The sequence below is a fragment of the Theobroma umbraticum genome, unplaced genomic scaffold (assembly GCF_002168275.2).
Source record: "Theobroma umbraticum cultivar Fairchild unplaced genomic scaffold, ASM216827v3 scaffold_77.0, whole genome shotgun sequence".
Lineage (NCBI taxonomy): Eukaryota > Viridiplantae > Streptophyta > Magnoliopsida > Malvales > Malvaceae > Theobroma > Theobroma umbraticum.
This window is the reverse complement of record NW_018397280.1, coordinates 741,747-749,007: the sequence shown is the minus strand read 5'-3', so window position 1 is coordinate 749,007 and position 7,261 is coordinate 741,747. Positions and strand designations below refer to the sequence as shown.

Below are 7,261 nucleotides of genomic sequence, written 5' to 3'. Positions count from 1 at the left end.
ATGACATGATTGCCAAGATGAGATGTTTTGGTTTTGAGCCCATGGCTGAATATTTTATTTTATATTTATGAAACATAGACTTATAGTTTGCTAGCATGAGATGCTTGGCTTATATATATTTATATATTTACATTACATCTGATCTTATTCAGGCATTATTCTAAATTGTTTATCCTTAAGAATACCTTTGCGTATATGATAATCAATACTAAGTCATAATGATAATATCATTGTGAGATTATTTTTCTTTTGATTATGAATCCAAAAGGAAATTAATGACTTGACTTATGTAAAATTGAGTCATAACTCAATGAATTCATAATAGGATTATAAACATATTTAGTCAAGAAGCATTCTTAATGAAATCTTGGATCTAAATTAAGATTTCTTAGAACTAAATAACAATTGATTATCATATTGAATTCATAAGAGATGAATCATAAAGCATTCCAAACCTAGTTAATTGCATAAACTAACCTTTGAGAGGATTTCATCCCATAACCAATGATGAATGACTAATGACTTGTAAGTATACATAAAAGTTATTAATATAACGCCCCAAAGGAAAGTAAATAAGTTTACTTGGTAAGATTTCTACACATAAGAGAAAAAGTGGGAGCTAATGACACTTTAAAGGTCAAGAGTCATGAAATTATAAAATCCAATAGATAAGATCTATGCACAAAGATTGATTTAATGGGATGCATAAAGATGCATAATTCATCCACTAAACACAAACAATTAGTAGGATGTATATTGATGCACTCCTCATATAAGATGAGTCTACTAAATAATCCAACATGAATGATTGGATAATAATCTCTATTCAATGTAATAAATTCAAAATAGTTGAATATGTTGAATAAGATAAACACATTTTGTGCACATCATAAGGTTAGTGGGAGTAAGATAAGTTACTCATTAAAAGTGTATAAGATACATTTGCTTGTCAAAAAAAAATTATAATGGGACTAAAACGTTAGAGCCTAAAAGGGGACTTAACAAAAGAATTTAGGATTACATTTAAAGAAGTTTAACATAGAGAGAATCCTAAATGTTAGAAGTGACATAAAGTCATGATTGAGCAGTTGTATTAGATTGGTTCGAAAACAAAAGATAATTGTATGACTATATCTATAATTGGATACAAACCTTTTGTTTAGGATACAAAAGAACAAATATTTGGATCATTGGTTTAATGAACCAAAAAATGATTCTGAGTTGTTGAAGTAACAACAAGTGCCATAATAATGGAATCAAGGTCTCATTATGATCTAAATTAGTATTTTGATTATGACAATGGAGATTGTGAAACATGTAAATTAACATATTCTCAAATATTGCAATTTGAGTTGTCCTAGTAGAGAAACAATTGCTAAGTGAAAAAGTTTGATATTGGATACGTTAGCAATTGACTCAAGTGCAAGTGGGAGATTGTTGGCATATGCCCTTAAGCCAATTAGATTGGTCAAGGAATATATATTGTCATTTAATGCATATTTAATTGCCTAATTATATGTGATAAAGGTTTTCCATCATGTTAATGCAATAATGAGTTATTAAGTACCAATTGGATGAAGCTCATGGAACATAAAAGCCTTGAAAGAGAATTGTAAAGTTGTTACAATTATGATATTACTATACATCAAAGCCATGTTCCTAAAATTGCTCCTGGTCATTGTATTGTCAAGATAGAGCATTGACAATGCTCAAAGACTAGTACATGTTAAGCCTCCTTACTTGGGAAGTAAGCAATCAATCTCATAGATTGAAGTACATGGGATACTTGAGGATAACATGTGGGTAGTTGTAAAAGAACAAGTTCACTAAACATGACCTGCTATGAGAACTCCATTTGGTATTTCACTCAAGTGTCTATGGAATATGTTTTCATGTGATATTTGTGTAACTAGTTCTCAGACTTGAGACACCAAGTCATCTTGTATGGGGAATGACATACTTTGATTTCACCCTTATGGGTTTGGAGGCCACCAGATGCCTAAACAGGTGTTTGAAGGTATGCCATGAAGCATGCGAAGGTGAATTAATGGTCAAGAAAGGATTCATCACCCCGAGTGATATGAGGGGATGTATCTCACTTGTTCTCAATTATTGATTAACTTGTGTTAAGTTTTTAGTCAAAGCATGATGAATATGAGGAAAGTTAGTTTTCTAAATTCATAAGGTCAGTCATGAATTATGAGAACTATTATGGAATGTCATACGTAGACACTGAGCCATGCTTAATAACATATCAAAGATATTTAATGAAAGGACCGTATTGCATTGAGAAGCTTATTATTGAAGGGCTTTGTCAAATTTTTTTAATTAACTTTCTAACATTTGGGCTGTAATGATGTATTGCTAAATGCTGATCATGATCTATAAATATAAATCAATTATCAAATTGATATTTGATTAGGATTTATATTTATTGTCAACATGTTGGAAGCCTAATGGGTACACACATTAGTTGACCTGATTGGGATTAAATAAGGATAATTAATTAAGTTGGACTTAATTAGAATAAACGAAAATAAAGTGAGAAATTAATTAAGTTCATAGAGACTTAATTAAATTAAAATACAACTGTTGTATTTAGGATTACAACTTAGTTTGGCTATATAAATATTTTATGTTAGCAAACTAAAACTTTAAGCCTTTAGCTACTTCTCAACCATTTCATAAAATAGGAAACAAAAAATAGTTTTCTTTATCTGACAAAAAAAGATTCAGCAAGAACTTTTTATCTTTTTGTTTTGGAAACAAAACTTGCTAGCACAAGTGAAAATCCTACCTTTGAGAAGGTCTTATTTGGTCACTGTGTGGATTATTGTTAAAGGCCAAACACTTAGGTGGCTAAAGATTTGACAAATCTTAAGGGTGAAGAAGCAAAGATTTTGATTTAATTGGCTCTTGGTTACGATATCTAGAGCAAGGTATGTAACTCTTAAACTTATTAGTGTTCCTAATTAATTTGAAAGTTACATGAAAAACACAAACATTGATCTATAAGATTCTGTTGTTTCTTTGAGTAAGTACTAGCTTATTTTTTCACTAGGTTATATTTTTAATTTCTTAATTATTTTCATATTTGAGCATAAGGTCAAATCCTAGTAGATTCACCTTCCTTCATCTTAATGAGCTCATAATCAAGAGTCAAGAATGGTTTTTTGACTCTTTCACTTGAGTTATGCCTTTATAGCAATTTTCTAATATGTCATAAATTTCTTTTGCTGAAGTGCACATAGCTACCCTATTAAATTCACTCTCATTAAGAGCACATAAGATAGGTCTCATAACTTTGTGATTCAATAGAGTCAACTTTTTATCCTTGTCATCCCATTCTGCTCTTGTTTTAACATGTTTCACATAATCAACAATTTTTCTAGGAATATGAAGTCCATCAACAATACTATCCAACAGATCCAAATCAATAGATTGCATAAAATTTTGAAATCTCATCCTTTAAAAAGTGTAGTTCTTGCCTTTGAATAGAGGAAGTCACATCATGGATTGTCCTTCACCAATTAAGCTTGAAAATGGAATTGTTGTCACTTAAAGCTTTTGTTTTGGATCTCTCAAAGGTTGTTAGACTTGTAAAACTTAGGAACTTGCTTTGATACCAATTGTCAGTTGACATAAGCTTAAAGTATATTAACCAAAAAAGGGGCTGAATTGGCTATCGAGGAAAAATTCCTTCCTTTTCACAAATTAAAGAGATAATGAAACTTAAGTACAATAGAATAAAAAATAGAGTATAACAAAGTATGAAAGTGCCAAAAAGTAAAAAACATAAAATTATGATTTTTTTAGAGGTTTGGACTTCAATGCCTACATCCTCTCCCTTGATATCACAAGGAGTTTGAATCTACTATAAGTTGCGTTTCAAGGATTAGGCATAACCTTTCACAAACACTACCTTTTTGAGAGGAGCAAGCATAACTTTGCAATGTCATTGTGTTTTCAAGGTTAAAAAAAAACCTTTCACAAAGTCTCTACCTTTTTAAGATTAAAGCATAAAACCCCTATACCTACCATTTACTCAGAGTTATAACCAATATACTATGTTTTCAAGAGGGTATAACTTTTAGCATTAACTATTTCTTGGAGGCATAACCAAATACAATAGTGGATTACAAAGGTATGAACTTTATGCGTCTAAAGAAGGTTGATGAGCAATTGGAGCATTACAAGTGAAAGCTTTCTTAGAATTGAGGTTAGAAATAGGAGTATCTAAGCTCAAAAACTTTTTGTAATGAGGAAAGGTATGATCTTTAGAGAAGGTCAGCTCATTACTAGAATAAAGGAAGGATTTTTCTTTTTCAACTCTTTCAAAAGTATTCTTCTCTTGTTTTCCCTATCATTTTCCTTTTCTTCTGATTCTTTTCTTTTCCATCCTCTCTCTTCTGATGTCTTTTGGGTAAATATTTATAAGCTTGAAATTTTTTGACTATTGGAATAAAATTCCAAATTTTTTCTTTTCTATTCATGCTAGCAAAACTTTTGTTTGTCGTACCTATAAAATCAACATGTTATACCTTTGGTGTTGATTCTTCATAATTCTGGAAAATCTGCACCTTTTTGTTTTTCTTGAGAATCTACAGGTTCATCTAATGTCGATTCTTCACGACATGCTCTATGTAACAACCTCTTCCCTTGATCGTTACCGGCGTTCAAGACTTGCGAGTGAACCCGCTAAATCTCAAACAAGCCTTAGTTAAACCTCCAAGCAATTTAAACTCAAATTACAATTTCAACACCATAGTTCATTTAAACCAAATAATCACAATATTTGATGCATTGCATATGGATACTAATAACAAGGTTTGATAATTCCATACGATTTCAACATAATATGTAGTAGTCATTACATAACCTTAAGTTCTAACCAGTACATTTTCAGTAACTATTAATCATTACAAGCCAGACTATTTGACACAAACCAACCTCTAGGCAGCGGAGCGACTTTAAGTGGAAGTCTAGAGATGCCATTACCTAGATTGTAGCTAACTTCAAGATGCTGAACAAAATCTTAAAATTGATTACTTATCTGCAAAAGAAAATAAAGTGGGGTAAGTCTCACAAATTTAGTGATCATCGACCCCGTGAGTAGGGTGTAGACGAAAAACAAGCTAAAGGCAGAAGATTTGAAAATTTAAAAACGTAAGAATATATGTAAACAATTTACTCAAAAAGGGAAGTTTGTGCCTTATATGAAAATAAGTAAATTTATGCTAAATAATCATTTAAATCAAATATCAACCCAAGTCATGGAAAAATTCCTACCATAAAAATCACTTAACATTGGGTTTAAAGTAATTAAATGTCATCAAGCATGCTCCCGTAAAATCCAACATTTACAAAGCTTACGCGTAATGCAATTCATCTCATACATAGAGAATTAAATCGAATTTCATCATATAGGCAAGGGAGCAGTAGAAAATTATATTTTTCATCGTGTAAAAACTACTTACACAAAAACCAAAAGAAATATCACTCTCGAGTAGGTACAAAATAACAACATGTGGACCCGTTTCCACATCATAGTATCCGGCAGCTCCATTGCACCAGATCCCCATATGCCATGGCTATCTCAATGATGTTGGTTGACATCAGAGAAAAATCAAGTGGTCACAACTGCATATAATCATTTGTGGCCTAGCCATGTAAAATCACAAACCTTGGCCCTAGCATGTCTAACAACTCGTCGGCTACCCAAAAGTTCTCTAGCTAGAGCTCATTTGTGCATAAGGGTCACAATTAACCGGAATGACAACCGGCTTACTCTCGAATCTCCCTGTTCATTAAAATCATTCAAAAAAAAATCAAATCAAGTTTTCAAAGGATCGTTTCAAACCGTTTGCAAAACACCGATCACGGTAACCTTCTAAAACCTCTTTTGTATCCCCTTGCTATGTAAATTTTTTTGCATAGGGTTAAATACCTAATCCGCAGGGTGAATAAGAAATTATTTATGAATGCACTTCACAAAATTCACAAGGCACACTTTTGACATCAAAACATTGAAAAGCTTGCTTCTCGATTTTTAAATCCTTTACGTATATAAACCGTATATATATGTGTATAGTCAAGCCCATTTTAAAACATTTGGCATTCACAAACTCCTAAAATCACTACCAGCTCATGCTTTCCACAAATTTGCATTGAATAAATCATTTCACATTCACAAATACATATGTACATACATACCAATTTATACGATATTTTGAATTAGACACCCCTACTCACCTTAAAATTTTGGGATGCTAATTTGCTACCATTCAAGTATATAGTTCCTGGATTTTGCTGGATTTTTCCCACTCCAAGGCATCAGTTCTCACACCTAAATTTCCTTTGCTGCCACAATTAAAGCACACCTTAAAAATTAATTTACAAACACACCTTCAAACAACTAACAAATTCCTACTTTCTTACCTTAGAACTCTTGAATCAACTCACAAATCCACTATAATTTCAGGTATGGGGAAGGAAAAGGAAAGAACTTCATGTAGAGGAAGGATAAAAAGGAAGAAACAAGGGATAAAATGGAGAAAAAAGCTTGAGGTTTGGCTGATTATGGTGAAGCCACGGTTTGGGAGGAAGAATTTCTTCACAAGGTGCAAGTGACGGTGGGTGAAAGAAAGAAAGAAGAGAATGCTTAATGACAAAGGAAAGAGAAAGTTCTAGTGTTGAACATGATAAGAAGAAAAAAAAATAGAAAAGGTCTCTCCCTTTTTGGCCGGCCAAAGGGTGGAAGCATGAAGAAAATTCAAGAAGTTTCAAGGTGAGTTGGCTAGTCAACATATGTAGGTTTCTTTGTCTTTTTCCCTATAATTATTTTCCAATCCTCTCTTTCCCTACATGTACCAATTTTTCCAACAACCATAGCATGGATGACAGACCATGTGGAAGAAGAATGAGAGAAAGAAAAGTCAGCATTTAGCCCTTCTAAGTTCTCATTCCTTTTATTGAATCCTTCCATCACTTTTAAAATTCTAATTTTTCTTCTTCTTCCTTCCTTGACATGTTTATAAATATAATATAAAGTTCGCACCTCATTCGCGTGTCACCATAATATTTAAATATATACTTACCCGATGGTGCTCTATTTCATCAAAGCACATGGGTTCCTTCTAACCTTATTGTTTTCTTCCAAAGTTTCCTCTTTTCTTCCTCTCCCCCACTTGGATTAGTCGTATAACTTTCTATTGTAACTAATTCCACTGATAAATAAAATATTAATATTTTAATATTATTT

The 7,261-nt window shown here is 32.0% G+C and overlaps 1 long non-coding RNA gene across 2 annotated transcripts; it reads right to left on the bottom strand.

The window, feature by feature from the left end:
* Window positions 1-4,828: 4,828 nt before the first annotated feature.
* LOC110428050 (uncharacterized) lies at window positions 4,829-7,165 on the bottom strand. 2 transcript variants are annotated; one of them, XR_002446397.2, is made up of 4 exons: window positions 6,439-7,165; window positions 6,253-6,360; window positions 5,478-5,800; window positions 4,829-5,053 (listed from the first exon to the last, which is right to left on the bottom strand). It is a non-coding gene; the product is annotated as an uncharacterized LOC110428050 (long non-coding RNA). The 2 variants fall into 2 exon arrangements; XR_016352142.1 differs by lacking the exon at window positions 5,478-5,800 and having other exon boundaries at window positions 6,439-7,148.
* Window positions 7,166-7,261: the final 96 nt, after the last annotated feature.